The sequence below is a fragment of the Saccostrea cucullata genome, unplaced genomic scaffold, assembly GCF_032062105.1.
Source record: "Saccostrea cucullata isolate Sc308-1 unplaced genomic scaffold, CSIRO_AGI_Scuc_v1 ctg4725, whole genome shotgun sequence".
Taxonomy (NCBI): Eukaryota; Metazoa; Mollusca; class Bivalvia; order Ostreida; family Ostreidae; genus Saccostrea; species Saccostrea cuccullata.
Window position 1 is genome coordinate 10,727 of NW_026935364.1, and position 16,774 is coordinate 27,500.

Sequence of the window (16,774 nt, forward strand, 5' to 3'; positions counted from 1 at the left end):
GGGATGTCTAGTTACTTTAGAGTGGGGAGAGGATGGGAAAATAAGTCAGAAAGGATTTAATGAAAATCACTTCATATAAGACTCTTTGATGTAAACAGTGGGTCTTGAAGATGTTCTACAGGTAAAAAAAAATTAAGAAGTAGAGTCTAATTCTTACTGTGCATTCTTCTCTTGACTGCAGTGGAATTGGAAAGGGACTCCTCCTTCCTAAGAATTCCAGATCAGTTGTATCTTCCTCTGATATAAAAGATAAAGCAGAGACATCAGAGGGGGAACCCTTGCACTTCATATCAAGTGAGAAGCTTACAACAAGCTTGTTACTTACCACTTTAGAAAATGTTGCCTGCAAAATGCAGACAGGAAAAGGACTCTTCTTATATTAATAGGTCTCGGTCCTCCATTGTAATCCTGTCAAGTGAATTTGAAGAGGTTAAAGCTTAGTACAGTCAACATAAATTGGCAAGCATAGAGTCAGGAAAGGGTGCAAGAAGTAAAGTTTTATCTTACCATGCTTTCACATGAAACAGTTCAAATAGGAGAGGGACTGCTCCTCACTTCAGGATCCTGGTCAGCCTTAACTTTCTTCTGCTTAAAATAAAAAAACAGAAAAACAGAGACATCAAAGGGGGTCACTTGCACTTTATATTAAGTGAAAAGATTCAGTACACTAGCAACATGGGCAATATGCTTGCCTGAGCACATTGGCTACTAAAAACACAGCAGTTCAGTATTGCAAAGTTTAAAGTAAGGAGGAGGAGGGCAGTAAGGGGGAGGGGGGGGGGCTTGATTTTAAACCACCTGAGGATGCCCTCATATCAATTACATGTACAATGATTTAGCTGTTTTTGAACAGATTTTTAAAGGTTTTTCATAGATTAATTCCTTGGTAAAAATTTCATCCACATTGTGGCCCCTCCCTACACCCTCAGACCAGTATTTGAACAAATGTGAATTTACAATACCTAAGGATGCTTCCCTAATAATATTACTTAACATGGCTTTTCTTGAGAAGATTTTTTCTTTATATTCCTATGTACTATTTGATCCCCCATTGTGACCCAACCATATCAAGGGGGTCATTATTTGAACAAACTTAAATGTACACAACCTGATGCTGCTACCAAATAACATGACCATTCAGTCATGACATTGTTGTTCTTGAGAAGATTTTAAAAGTTTTTTTTCCAATTAATTCCAATGTAAAACTTGGATTGTCCATCGTGGCCCCATGCAACCTTCCCCTGGGGTCATGATTTGAACAAACTGAAATCTTCAGTACCCAAAGATGATTCCATATCAATTTGACTTATTGTAACTGTTAATTGTTCTTGAGAAAAAAAAATTAAAAATTTTCTTTGATGTTCCTTTGTATATTTTTGATCACCCATTCTGGCCCCACCCTATTATGGGGGTCTTGATTTGAATGAATTTGAATCTACACTACCTGCAAATGATTCCACAAGTGTCAGGTTTCTTGTCCTAGTGGTTCTGTATTTGTCATGTCAGTCTTTGACTGCGATCTTTCCTTTGACCTAGACCTCTCTTTTCTTAAATAAGTGTTTAGTACAGTTTTCAATAAATCATTCAAGATATTTTTATTAAACCTAATATGCTGATACAAATTAGTGAGCTTTTCAATTCCCTCAAAAACTTTACACCTGGCACTTACTGTGACCTTGACCTCCCTTCTCTTAATTTGTACATGTATTTTGCCTTAGTTTTAAAGAAACAATTTAAGACATTTTTATGTATGCAACACTTATACAAAATTTAGTGAGAATTTATCACATATATCCAATTTCTTAGATTTCAGTTTCAATTTTGAAGAAAATGTTTAAGATATTCACATCAAACTTCACAAACTAATACAATTTTTCATGTTGCATTAATTAAACATGTATACAATATGGGGGGCATTCATGTCTTTAAAATACTGTATACAGGGAAATTTTCGCCCCCGTTTTATTTTCGCCCCTTTCGCCCTTCCCTCATTTGGGCGACAGGGCGAAATGAAATAATACAGTATAACTTCTTTAATAAAACTATGATTGGGCGAATTTAAAACGGGGCAAAATTGTTTGCAAGAGTGAAAGGGCGAAAATTAAATGGGGCGAAAATAACCCTGTATACAGTATACCGCTTGATGTCACTAATTTTTCATTTATTTGTACAATGTAATAACCTTTCCTTTAAAGAGGGTGTGAGCCTTCAATTGAATAATCTTGAATCCCATTTACCCAAGGATACTATGTGCTGAGTTTGTTTAATTTGGCCCAGCAGTTTTAAAGAAGAATATGAAAATGTGAAATTTTAAAACAATGATGATAAAGACAGACAATGGACAAATGTTCACTTCTTTTTAAAATATCGAGCACTTACCGAGGTATATCAAGTTTCTTGCTTAATGTGCATTGTGATAAGTTTTCTCTCCTAGATGAGATGCGTAATTACCAACATTTTTGAGACTCATCTTCCTGTGCGCCCTTGCGAACTTAGCCTGGGACCAAATGGTACCCAGTATCCGTCTGCTTCCACGTGGAGGCATCGCATAGGACTTGTTGTGGAGAGGCTATGTACTGGCAGGGGAAGACATAAAAATTCCTTCCCTTTTCACATTGCTGCTAGCCAGCGGTGATGGCTGAAAGCGAGAGGTGACAAGCACACAGACACTAACACCAACACACTAGACGCGTCACACAACATTTAGCAGACGTTAGTAGTTTTAGTAGCTTGTTACTTGTTCAGGGTTCTCCATCATTTGAAATTTTACTGTGTTGCAGAGTTTACGCAAAGCACTAAAATTTCTTGGTATTTTCGCAATCAAATTAGCAACTGAATCTCTATTCATTAAAATTACTCCAGAATACATGCACACACTTTTCAACAAAAAAAAAATCGCCAATTCATTACAAAAATAGTATGTTCGAACATATTAGCACATGTGAAATGCAGACGAAATTCTGGTTGATAAAGTTGAACAAATTTGTGGTAATTTTTTTGGTCAGTTTTCTTGATCGAATTAGCAAATTACAAAAAAAGAAACTTCAGAATAGTAAAATACTTTTAAAAGTTCCTTGAAAATTTAAATTATTATTAAATTCAAGTAAATGATTTCGGTATGGTGTTATATGTTTGATTTACAGTGCCAACATAATTCTAGAGCCATGGCTCTATATATAGAAAATGTACTTTAATTGCAACTACTGGTACCAATAAACTGTTACATGAAAGTATGAAAACCAATTATTTGTATTTGTTCCTTCATATATGAAGTCTGGCGAGGGTCTAGGAAATAATTGATTATGCAAGGTGAAACCGTAATTAAGTGCTCTAGATACCTTTTAGAATTGAAAGACAGTAGAATTGTTTGATTATTTATGTTTTAGATAGAGAGAATTTGTATTTTTCGATTTTCTTATTATCACATATATTACTGTCTCAGCAAAATTTTCACTGTGTCGCTCAGATAAAATTTGAATCTTTACTGTGTCGGAGAACATTTTACTGTGTCGGGACCAACATAGTAAAACTGCTCATGGAGAACCCTGCTTGTTAGGGTGTTAATCATGCAAACCTATCCACCATAAGCACTAATCATGCACTAACTAACAAATACCTTAATCACAATAATAACCTACACTCCTAAAAGAACTCTAAACTGTCTAATAACTAAAGCCAACTAACTAACTCAAACTACAACACAACTGCACCTAATGGAAACACTAACAAACCAAACTAAACACTAAGAAACAACTAAGTAACACTACTTACAACTACAGTGTACTATACACTCCTTACATTCTGAATGTAGCAGAAAACACTCCAGACTGACCTTCAGAGGTGGCCATCTCTGCTTGCTATAAATTCAAAGTCAAGAGGTCAAACCCAACATCAATTGGAAAACCAAAATATTGGGAAAAGGTACGAAGAGGTCAATTATGAATCTTACCCCCACTTTCTGCTCATGAACGCTGTTAAAAGGGAGAGGGACTGCTCCTCGCTTCAGGATCCTGGTCAGCCTCAAATTTCTTCTACTAAAAAAGAGAAAACAAACACATCAAAGGAGAATCACTCACCTTCCCTATTAAGTGACAAACTTCATTTAAATAATCAATGTTACTTACAACTTTGGGCCATGTTGGCTGCTGTATTGAGATGGGAAATGGACTCATCTCGTCTTCCTCCGTTGGTCGACCTTGCTCCTCCATCGTTGTTCCTCTTCCGAGTCCCTGAAAGTAAAAAACTGGCACAATGTTTGTAAAACTTCAAAAGAATGCAACAAATTACGAAAAGTCACTTACCACTTTGGGCCATGTTGGCAACTGTATCAAGATGGGAAATGAACTTGTCATCTCGTCTTCCTCCGTTGGTCGACCTTGCTCCTCAATCGTTGTTCCTCTTCCAAGTCCCTGAAAGTATAAAACTGGCACAATGTTAGTAAAACTTCAAAACAATGCAACAAATTACGAAAAGTCACTCACCACTTTGGGCCATGTTGGCTGCTGTATGGAGATGGGAAATGGACTCGTCATCTCGTCTTCCTCTGTTGGTCGACCCTGCTCCTCCATCGTTGTTCCTCTTCCGAGTCCCTGAAAGTATAAAACTGGTACAATGTTAGTAACACAATGAAACCAATTATGAAAAGTCACTTACCTCTTTGGGCCATGTTGGCAACTGTATTGAGATGGGAAATGGACTCGTCATCTCGTCTTCCTCTGTTGGTCGACCTTGCTCCTCCATCGTTGTTCCTCTTCTGAGTCCCTGAAATTATAAAACTGGCACAATGTTAGTAAAACTTCAAAACAATGCAACAAATTATGAAAAGTCACTTACCACTTTGGGCCATGTTGGCAACTGTATTGAGATGGGAAATGGACTCGTCATCTCGTCTTCCTCTGTTGGTCGATCTTGCTCCTCCATCGTTGTTGGCTTCCGAGTCCCTGTAAGTACAAAACTGGCACAATGTTAGTAAAACTTCAAAAGAATGCAACAAATCACGAAAAGTTACTTACCACTTTGGGCCATGTTGGCTGCTGTATTGAGATGGGAAATGGACTCGTCATCTCGTTCTCCTGTTGGTCGACCTTGCTCCTCCATCGTTGTTCCTCTTCCGAGTCCCTGAAAGTATAAAACTGGCACAATGTTAGTAAAACTTCAAAACAATGCAACAAATTACGAAAAGTCACTTACCAATTTGGGCCATGTTGGCAACTGTATCGAGATGGGAAATGGACTCGTTATCTCGTCTTCCTCTGTTGGTCGACCTTGCTCCTCCATCGTTGTTCCTCTTCCGAGTCCCTGAAAGAATCAAACTGGCACAATGTTAGTAAAAATTCAAAACAATGCAACAAATTATGAAAAGTCACTTACCACTTTGGGCCATGTTGGCTGCTGTTTAGAGATTGGAAATGGACTCGTCATCTCGTCTTCCTCCGATGGTCGACCTTGCTCCTCCATCATTGTTCCTCTTCCAAGTCCCTGAAAGTATAAAACTGGCACAATGTTAGTAAAACTTCAAAACAATGCAACAAATCACGAAAAGTTACTTACCACTTTGGGCCATGTTGGCTGCTGTATAGAGATGGGAAATGGACTCGTCATCTCGTCTTCCTCTGTAGGTCGACCTTGCTCCTCCATCGTTGTTCCTCTTCCGAGTCCCTGAAAGTATAAAACTGGCACAATGTTAGTAAAACTTCAAAACAATGCAACAAATCACGAAAAGTTACTTACCACTTTGGGCCATGTTGGCTGCTGTATAGAGATGGGAAATGGACTCGTCATCTCCTCTTCCTCTGTTGGTCGACCTTGCTCCTCCATCGTTGTTCCACTTCCGAGTCCCTGAAAGTATAAAACTGGCACAATGTTAGTAAAACTTCAAAACAATGCAACAAATCACGAAAAGTTACTTACCACTTTGGGCCATGTTGGCTGCTGTATAGAGATGGGAAATGGACTCGTCATCTCCTCTTCCTCTGTTGGTCGACCTTGCTCCTCCATCGTTGTTCCTCTTCCGAGTCCCTGAAAGTATCAAACTGGCACAATGTTAGTAAAACTTCAAAAACAATGCAACAAATCATGAAAAGGTACTTACCATTTTGGGCCATGTTGGCTGCTGTATAGAGATGGGAAATGGACTCGTCTTCCTCTGTTGGTCGACCTTGCTCCTCCAACGTTGTTCCTCTTCAGAGTCCCTGAAAGTATAAAACTGGCACAATGTTAGTAAGACTTTAAAACAATGCAACAAATCACGAAAAGTTACTTACCACTTTGGGCCATGTTGGCTGCTGTATTGAGATGGGAAATGGACTCGTCATCTTGCCTTCTTCTGTTGGTCGACCTTGCTCTTCCATCGTTGTTTCTCTTCCGAGTCCCTGAAAGTATAAAACTGGCACAATGTTAGTAAAACTTCAAAAACAATGCAACAAATCATGAAAAGTTACTTACCACTTTGGGCCATGGTGGCTGCTTTTTAGAGATGGGAAATGGACTCGTCACCTCGTCTTCCTCCATTGGTCGACCTTGCTCCTCCATTGTTGTTTCTCTTCCGAGTCCCTGAAAGTATAAAACTGGCACAATGTTAGTAAAACTTCAAAAGAATGCAACAAATCACGAAAATTTACTTACCACTTTGGGCCATGTTGGCTGCTTTATAGAGATGGGAAATGGACTCGTCATCTCGTCTTCCTCTGTTGGTCGACCTTGCTCCTCCATCGTTGTTCCTCTTCCGAGTCCCTGAAAGTATAAAACTGGCACAATGTTAGTAAAACTTCAGACCATGCAACAAATCACGAAAAGTTACTTACCACTTTGGGCCATGTTGGCTGCTGTATAGAGATGGGATATGGACTCGTCATCTTGCCTTCTTCTGTTGTTCGACCTTGCTCTTCCATCGTTGTTCCTCTTCCGAGTCCCTGAAAGTATAAACTGGCACAAGATTAGTAAGACTTCAAAACAACGCAACAAATCTCAAAAATTCAAGTGAATAAAATCAGTACAACACAATTCGTTGAAAAATTAGAAAACAATGACAGTGAATTCAGGAAGATGAATGAGGGGGAAAGGGAAGGGGATGGTTAGTTTTGTTAGAGTCAGCATGGGCCAGGGGGTAGGGGAAAGAAGGGAGAAAATCAAAAATACTTCCATATAAGCTTCCTTTGCTGCTCCTGTGGCTTCTGGTGATGTTTCTTCTGAACTGTCTCAGTATCTCTGCTTCCTGTCAATTCAAAATCAATAGGTCAAAGCCTGACAAAGCCAACATCAATTGGAAAGCCAAAATATTGGGAAAAGGTACAAAGAGGTCAAATATGAATCTTACCCCATTTTCTGCTCAAGAATACTGTTAAATGGGAAAGGGACTGCTCCTCACTTCAGGATCCTGGTCAGCCTCAAATTTCTTCTGCTCTTATAAAGAGAAAACAGACACATCATAAGGGAGACACTCTCATTTCACAGGAAGTATGAAACTTCATTTAAAAGCATAGATAATCAAAGATTATGAAGCTCACCTCGACGAATGTTATCAGTTTAAGTAATGCAAATCTCACATCATATTTCCTTAACAGTTAGTATTTATCCTGACAACAATATTCAAGCAAATTCTGTTTAAATAGGTTTTAAAGTTCATTGAGGATTGACATATTCCAAATACTTGAACCTGGTCACTCGTTTGAAAAATGCAGGTCAGATCCAGCATCCGAAGCAAGTTTCAAATGTCCATCTTTAGATGCATCATCCATGCAAGTTTGGTCAGGGTAGAGCTGAGTTGGGAATAATTTCATCACTCATCTGCAAAATGTGGGTCAGATCAAGCATCCGAAGCAAGTCTGGTAGTGTCCATTCCTAGATGCATCATCCATGCTTGTTTGGATCGGGTAGGTCTGACTTACAGTTTCTTGGGAATGGACCTGCTCCAAAAACCTTAACCTGGTCACTCATCTGGAAAATGTGGGTCATATCCAGCATCTGAAGCAAGTCTGGTAGTGTCCATTCCTAAATGCATCATCCATGCAATTTTGGTCCAGGTACAACTTATACTTACTAGAACATGGACTTGCTCTTAAAACTCTACCATGGCACTAATGCTAACCCTGAGGCTGGTGTCAGGGTATAGCATAACAACATCTTGACTTTGTTGAGGGAAGTTCAAGTTCAAAATAAAGCTTCAAGGTAAAAAAATTGTTGCATTTGAATAACCTTTATCAATATCTCTGATTGTGATCATTCAACAGGTAAATAGTTATATTAGAATGACTATTTCCAAATATTTCCTTGCTCCAAAAATTTTGACTCTTTCACTCATCCATAAAATGTAGGTTGGATTCAGAATCTAAAGCAAGCCTGGTAATGGATCCATGGAAGATTGGTCAAAATAGGCCTTATAGTTACTTGGAAATGAGACTAGCTCAAAAAACTTTTAACCTAGTCACTCATACTAAAAATAAAGGCCAGATTCAGCATCCGAGGCAAGCCTGGTAGTGTACTTCCATATATTTCATTTTGGATGTACATGTTCGATTCTTGTAAGTTTGGTCAAAATACTTGGAAATGACACCTGCTTCAAAAACATTAACCTGATCATTCTTTTAAATTAGCTGAAATTGCAGTCTCTGAAACCCTGGTTGGTACAATGAAACATACTTGAGGCATCTTACATGCATCCCTTAGGGGCTAGGGCATAGATGTACTTTAAAAGAAGTTTGCACCAAAAACTTTCATCTGGGACACCAACAATTGCACTGATCCCATGGGTATTACTAATATTAATTCCTGTCCACTTCATATTGGTGAGCAAAAAAATGATTAAAGCTGCTTAATCCGAAACAGGCACATATTATCTTACACAATAAAAGTACGTCATTACATAGATGATATATAAAAATAAATTATAAGATTGATTTAATAGTTTATTACAACAATCCTTACGTGGAAAACATAGATCAAAAACCTTATTGACAAACAGAAGTTCCTGACTGGAAGTTAAGATCTGTTGTGAAGTCACCTTTGAAAAAAATAAATTTATCGGTTTTATCTAATTATGAAGATAATTCAAACCCGAGTATTTTTTTCCATTAGTAGAAGCCTAAGTCCTTGAATGTAATCCACAGTAATTTTTATATTAATATGCATATTTAAAGATTAATGGAAAATCAGATATTTATTTTAAAGAAAATTTAGTAACGAAGGCTAAAATATTGTCCGTGTACAGGTATAAGTAAGTTTGTTGTGAAAAAAATGCTCGGGTTCGTTCTTCATGAGATATACATGTAAGCGATAAATTTAATATTTAAAGTTGATTTCACACAATATCAACATAGGATTATTTTTTGTGTGACCTAACAAAAATTATTTTTTTAACTTTTGAATTTTGATATCGTTTGAAAGAAAAAGACTTTGGGGATATAATTTGACAAAAAGTGAAATAATTTATGGACAATTATTTTTCAAGAAGAAAAACGAATATATTTCTTAGCGATTAGAATCGGACCAAGCGGCTTTAAAATGCATATTTTTTATGCCATCTCTGATTTGATGAATAAATTTATGCAAGTAAAATGTCATGCTGACAACTTCACTGCTTGATTTGCAGCAGAATCCGGAAAAGGGGCAAAACATCAATGGGCTGGGCTATTCCATTTGAGAAAAAAGTGACATTTGGTTGAAATTTTTTAAAAAACCTATAATTTTGTCATTTTTCTATTTATGTAAATAAATAATAGTTTATCTTTTATTTGCAAGGTGCTCATTGACTTTTTTTACTTGCATATGCTGAATTAAGGTACAGGGAGTACCTCCCTCTTTTTCAAAAGGGAGGGGAGTGTAGTGTGGTATGAGTGTGTGCAGGTACGAGTTAACTTGACACGGTTTGTGATGTGCATGTGTGAATTAGTTGTTGTCTGTTGTGCATGGTGGTGTGTAGATCAAGTAGCTTGTATTGCAGGAGAGATTGCATATTATAATATATAACTTGTCTTCTATGATTAATACTGAATACAAATATAAACAATTACCAGCGTTGTCACTTGTAAGTTTAATGTTTATACATACAATACTTCAACATTCACTCAATCAGTATATTTGGAGCATGCCTTTCATAACTTTTTAAAACACCATTATACATGTTACTGGGTCCAACATTTTATAACCAAATTTTGTTGTTTTGATTTTCTTTGGTGGAAAACACTTTTTGCCATTACAAAAGGAGCAAAAAAAACAGGCCCCCTTCAACCCCCTAAAATGCCTGTCAGTAAAAATATTTGCATGATCATACACAGTTGATTCCGGGCAAAGTTAACCCCACTCAGGATCTGATGTTCCAAACTCATGCAGAGTCTAAAAGCACAATACATTTTCAAAATATAACATGATATTTCACTATTTTGATTTACCAGATTAATTTACCTGTAGGGTTTAAGCTGTCCCTTTCCGCAGCTTAAAAATACTTTATCAACGTTTTATCAATACGTTCACCTGAATCTGACAAATGTTATTTCAAATAAGGTTTTCCCCAACCAACTCACCTGACTGTCCACTGACGCCAAATTTACTGTTCGCGCCACATGTCAAAATTTTAAACTCACAATTTCGATCCCGATGCAAATTACAAATACATGCAAGAAACAAATAATAAATTTATGTATTAATCTATCCCCCAATTATAAAACAATTTTAGCGATTAATCTAGAATATGCTCTACTTCTAGGCAGGACAAAATATTTATTATGTCTCAAACCTGTCTTGTTATATAAGCGACATTGCTAGGTTACTGGAGGGGGGGGGGGGTTGAGGGGGGGGGGGGGGGTTGAGATAATTTTTTTTAAAGAAATTAATCCGTTTCAAATTTTCATGTATTCGGCTGATTTTTATGGATTCTGTCGCATTTTGAAAATGTGAAAAACCTCTTTATCGAAAGTCTTTTTTTATTTTAATGCATATTTGCAAGATTAAATGCGACGAATATATCCTGTCCCATTTTTCCCTTGTAACTACATTTCCCCTAAAATTGCAGACTATTTTGTGTCATTTGTAAAACTACCTACAGCTGTCTAAGGGGATCTGGAAGTTGTGTCGTTTGACCACTGACCAGGGAAAATACCCTTTGAAAATGGCGGGGATGTCAAAATATACAACCTTCCTCAGAGAAATTAAACAGATTCTTAAACATTTTTTATTACAACAACTTTAGAATATTTACCTCAATTTTTGATCATCTCTAGGCTCCTGTAATGCATTTTCGACTGAAAAATGTATATGAACTGATCTGAAAGTCTGCTGCGCATTTACTAGCCGTTACTGGTTTGTGAATTCAGTTGTGAATTATGTTCAAACGTCATGCTCACGTGATTTAATTACGTATTCATCATTCATTACTATACTGCGGTCATTAAATCATGAAATGTGTATAAACTAATGTCGCGAATACACAATCTTTTTGTTACATTTATACTGCAAATTTCAACAGAAAATCTTGTGCGTGGGTATATTAATAAACTTTTTAAAATTACAGTCATGAATTACATTTATATATGTGTTTATTCAAAATAATATACCGGTATACTTGTACATATACATTATAGATAGTAAAATATTCATTAATATACTTTAATATACTAGGTATCAATCTATAATTGCTTGCATACTAATTTTGAGTGAAGAATACCAAGTCATAATATTATATTTCAACATTTAAAGCATGACCTAGACTCCAAATGGTTTTAAGGTAAGGACACAATAGATAGGCCAAATTTTTTCCTCAAATTCATTTTTTCTGAAACTTTGATATTTTGTTCTAGGATACAAAATCTCTCTTTATTATGGAATGCCATATACGACAGCCAACTGCTTACTGCCAACTGTCAGCTGCTTCCTGCCAACTGCCACACATATTTGATTAAATTTTATATTTGTATTGATATTTTTATATGAATTTTCACAAAAAAGGAAAAAAAGGCACGGATCCAGGACATTTTTTCCAAGGGGGTCACCCTGGTAAAATTGAATTGAATAAAATGACCAATATGTTTTATCTTATGTAATATTCAATATATGCGGTTGCTAAAGTACATTGTTTATTTTTTTCATTTGTTTTCCTATTTGAAATAGGTAATAAAATGACTATTTTCTGCTTTTAATCTTTAAAGAAGCCCCCCCCCCCTCTCCCCCTGAGACAACAAAATCTTTGAAGAGAGAATAATAATAATAATAATAAATTGTCGTTTCGCAGAGAAAGATGTTTTGAAAATAAATTTCCGTTTTCCATTATATTCTATAGTTAAAAATTTCCTCAAATTAAAGATGTATATCTCTGTGTGTTATAATGTTTCACATGCATAGATCTGGGGGGGGGTATTTAAAATTTGTACAGTCATACGTTAAATAAACTAAACGAACTACCGGTATAACTGACCTTGGACCCTCCACTTAGAAAACGCCGATCAAACATTTATATCTCTTTGTTTGTACAAATAAAATATGTTTTACATGCATAGATCTAGAGAGAGGGGTCCGGAACACCCCTCTGAAATTTGTTAAAGTTATTTAATGCACAAACTAAACCAACTAAAAGTTATTTAATGTATAAAATAAATCAACTAAAAGGGACCTTAGAACCCCCCCCCCCCCCCAACCGAAAATGTGGATTCGTGTTAAGGTCAAGATCTAGTAAATAACTTGAGACTAATTTTTTGGTGCTAGATCCATTATGGTATGACGCATAAGAACCCCCTCTCCCCGGCCGAAATAAATTTTCACATTTAGGAAAGGACTTTACGTATTTTTTTCTTGTCATGAAATCTCTGGGTTGGATTTTACTTTTTACCAGAGTGACCCTCTTGGAAAAAATGTCCTATACATCCGCGCCTTTTTTTTTTAATTTACATGAATATCAATATGAAAATAAAATTTATTCAAATATGTGTGGCAGTTGGCAGTAAGCAGCTGACAGTTGGCAGTAAGCAGTTGGCAGTAAGCAGTTGGCTGTCGTATATGGCATTCCATACTTTATATATGCTGACTGCTTACTGCCAACTGCCACACATATTTGAATAAATTTTATTTTTATGTGGATCCAGGACATTTTTTTCCAAGAGGTCACCCTGGTAAAATCAAATCGACTACATGACCATTATGTTTTAATTTATGTAATATTCAGTATACAGTGTATGCCATTGATAAAGTACATTGTTTATTTTTATTTTCTTATTTGAAATAGGTAATAAAATGACTATTTTCTGCTTTTCATCTTAAAGGAAGTAACACCCCCACCCCCGGAGACAACAAAACCTTTGAAGAGAGAATATTAAAAAAAAAGATTTGTCGTTTCGCAGATAAAGATGTTTTGAAAATAAATTTATATTTTCCAATATATTCTATACTTAAAATTTTCCTCAAATTAAAGATGTATATCTCTGTGTGTTATAATGTTTCACATGCAAAAATCTTGGGGGTGGGCTGGGGGGGACGTTTAAAATTTGTACAGTCATGGGTTAATGTATAAACTAAACAAACTAAAACTGATCTTGGACCCTCCACATAGAAAACGCCGATCAAACATTTATATCTCTTTGTTTTCACAAATAAGACATGTTTTGCATGCATAGATCTAGAGAGAGAGGTCCGGACCATCCCTCTGAAATTTGTAGAGTTATTTAATACACAAACTAAACCAACTAAAAGTTATTCAATGTATAAAATAAATCAACTAAAAGGGACCTTAGAACTCCCCCCCCTCCCCCCGAAAACGCGGTTTCGTGTTAAGTTGGTCATAGACATGAAGGTATGACGCACGAGAACCCCCTCTCCCCGGCCAAATAAATTTTCACATTAAGGAAAGGACTTTACGTTTTTTTTTTCTTGTCAAGTTATTTCTGGGTTGGATTTTTTTTAACATGAGTGACCCTCTTGGAAAAAATGTTCTAGATTGGCGCCTTTTTTTTTTTTTGTTTTGTTTTGTTTTGGGGTTTTTTTGTTTTTTTTTTGAAAAATTCACATAAATGTCAATATAAAATTAAAAAAAATTCAAATAGTGTGGCAGTTAGCAGTAAGCAGCTGACAGTTGGCAGTAAGCAGTCAGCAGTTGGCAGTAAACAGTTGGGGGTCGTATATGGCATTCCATAAGAAAGAAATTCAACCACACATTTTTTGCCCACATAGTCTGAAATATGGCCTATCAGACCCCTGTAAGAAGATTGTGAAATCAGACATTCGACTTGAGAACGACACTTATTTTAGAATTATCAATTGATTTATTGCAGATTTGTGCAATACTTTTAATAATGATAAGTTTCACCTTTTTGTTACTTTAGATCAGTAAGTCATATTGATATTGGAAAATTTGAGTAAAATATCAAGTAAAAATAGAACATACGTAGCGTCGGAATTGAAAATTCACATGTAAATATCCGACAGTCTAAGAGAAAATGTATGATTCAATTTTTAATATTAAAAATCAACAGCATGATTCAAATATGAGTCCTAGAATTAAATGTGTAAAAATAAAGAAAATTGAACCATGCAGTGGTTTCAGATGTTTTGGCGATTAAAAAAAATTCAATGGAAAAAAAACTAAAAGATTCAGTGGAAGACGTCACAATATTTGACCTTTGACCTCTGGATATGACCTTGGCCTTTGTAGTACATAAAGAATGGAGAGTCCTAATATATGTTTCCAAATATCAGCCCTCTACTATGGAACAAAAGTTACACTGCATTTTATAACAGACTGTTACATACTTGTTTATTGCAGTTAGATAGCGTAAACACATTCCAAATTGTAAGCTCCCTAGACTTGCTCGAGTCTCTATGTTTTTATTTATTTTTTTCATAATATTCTTTTGATTTTTTTTTGTTCTTATTTGTATTGCTGTCCTCTGCTCTCTGTCTTTTTTGACATTATCAAAAAGTATGAAAGAGAGCACTAAAACATAGAGACTTGAGCAAGTTTATAAGCTCCCAAGTGACCAATACATAGGATTTTCTGATTTTTTCACAAAATATGACGCAAACTTGCCAAAATTTATTATTTTTCTTCCAGGGATCATTCGTTGTTGTCAATAAAGTAATATTATTTTTTTTCTCCAGTACTTTTTAAGAAATGGGTTAAACTAGAATCCACGGGTGTTTTGTTGTTGAGGTCTAACCATAGGATCACCATTAGGATTCTGGGAGAGGAGGGATCCAAACCTCCTTGGGACTCTTATGAATAATATCTGTAGAAAATTTACCCATTGTGTCTCTGCCCTACCCCTGGGGGTCATGATTTGAACAATTTAGAATCTACACTACCCCAGGATGCTTCCACATAAGTTTCCGCTTTTCTGGCCCCGTGGTTCTTGAGAAGAAGATTTTTAAAGATTTTTCCTATATACATGTGTTTCTATGTAAAAATTTGATTCCCCATTGTGGCCCCGCCCTACCCCCGGGGGTCCTGATTTGAACAATTTAGAATCTACACTACCCCAGGATGATTCCACATAAGTTTCAGCTTTTCTGGTCCAGTGGTTCTTGAGAAGAAGATTTTTAAAGATTTTTCCTATATATTTCTATGTAAAACTGAGATTCCCCATTGTGGCCCAGTCCTACACCTGGGGGTAATTATTTGAACAATTTAGAATCTACATTACCCCAGGATGCTTCCACATAAGTTTCAGCTTTTCTGGCCCAGTGGTTCTTGAGAAGAAGATTTTTAAAGATTTTTCCTATATATTTCTATGTAAAAATGAGATTCCCCATTGTGGCCGAGCCCTACCCCTGGGGGTCATGATTTTTACAATTTAGAATCTACTTTACCCCACAATGCTTCCAAATAAGTTTCAGCTTTTCTGGCCTCGTGGTTCTTGAGAAGAAGATTTTTTAATGACCCCACCCTATTTTTGCCTTTTCTTTATTATCTCCCCTTGTGAGAGGACTTGGCCCTTCATTTTAACAATTTTGATTCCCCCTTACCCAAGGATGCTTTATATTAAGTTTGGTCAAAATTGACCCAGTGGTTCTTGAGAAGAAGACAAAAATGTGAAAAGTTTACAGACGGACGGACAAACAGAGAGCTAGACAGACGGACGGACAAAATGTGATAAGAAAAGCTCACTTGAGCCTTCGGCTCAGGTGAGCTAAAATGGAGAAAAAATACTGGAGCCATGCATGAAAAAGTTACTTCTGTATGAAATATGTTATAGTTATGAATATTATACTTTCAAGTAAATTGGTTGAATCTGATTCGTGGAGAAACATTTGTTAAACAAGAGGCCCATGAGCCACAATGCTCACCTGAGTAACTTGGCAATGTTGTTCTTCATCAGATCCCCCTCCCTCGTATTAGATAAATATCTAGGGTGGCCAAACCTATGCCATGGGATCATAATTTGGGAAATTTTGAATCTACCGTATATTCTTGCCTATAAGTTGGTTTTTGGGGAGTTAATTTTTAGTCCAAAACTCATTGTCCGACTTATAAGCGAGTCATTGAAAGATTGGTATTTTTCTGGACGAAGAAATGTAATTTAACAAGAGGCCCAGGGGCCACAACGCTCACCTGAGCAATTGGCTAGGAAAAAACACAGATCAGATCAGAACTGAAAGTAAACTGGGTGGGGGGGGGGGGGGGGCTTGAATTTTACAACCCCCCCCCAAGGGGGTCATGATTTGAACAAACTTGAATCTACACAACCTGAGGATGATTCCCAATAAATATAACGAAGCCTGGCTTTGAAGTACTTGAAAAGAAGATTTTAAAAGGTTTCCCTATGATCCTATGTAAAACTTTCATCGGCCGTTTTGGCCC

General features: G+C 36.4%; 1 long non-coding RNA gene across 3 annotated transcripts in view; it reads right to left on the reverse strand.

The window, feature by feature from the left end:
- Positions 1–215: 215 nt before the first annotated feature.
- The window catches only part of LOC134242576 (uncharacterized), a 27,835-nt gene continuing 11,276 nt past the window's right edge, over positions 216–16,774 (reverse strand). The window contains exons 2-4 of one of the 3 annotated variants that reach the window (XR_009986884.1): positions 1,445–1,547; positions 508–588; positions 216–408 (exon numbers count right to left, since the gene is read on the reverse strand). This is a non-coding gene — a long non-coding RNA (uncharacterized LOC134242576). Of the gene's footprint in view, positions 409–507; positions 589–1,444; positions 1,627–16,774 lie in introns of those variants that run through there. The other 2 variants (XR_009986885.1, XR_009986883.1) reach the window with 2 other exon arrangements.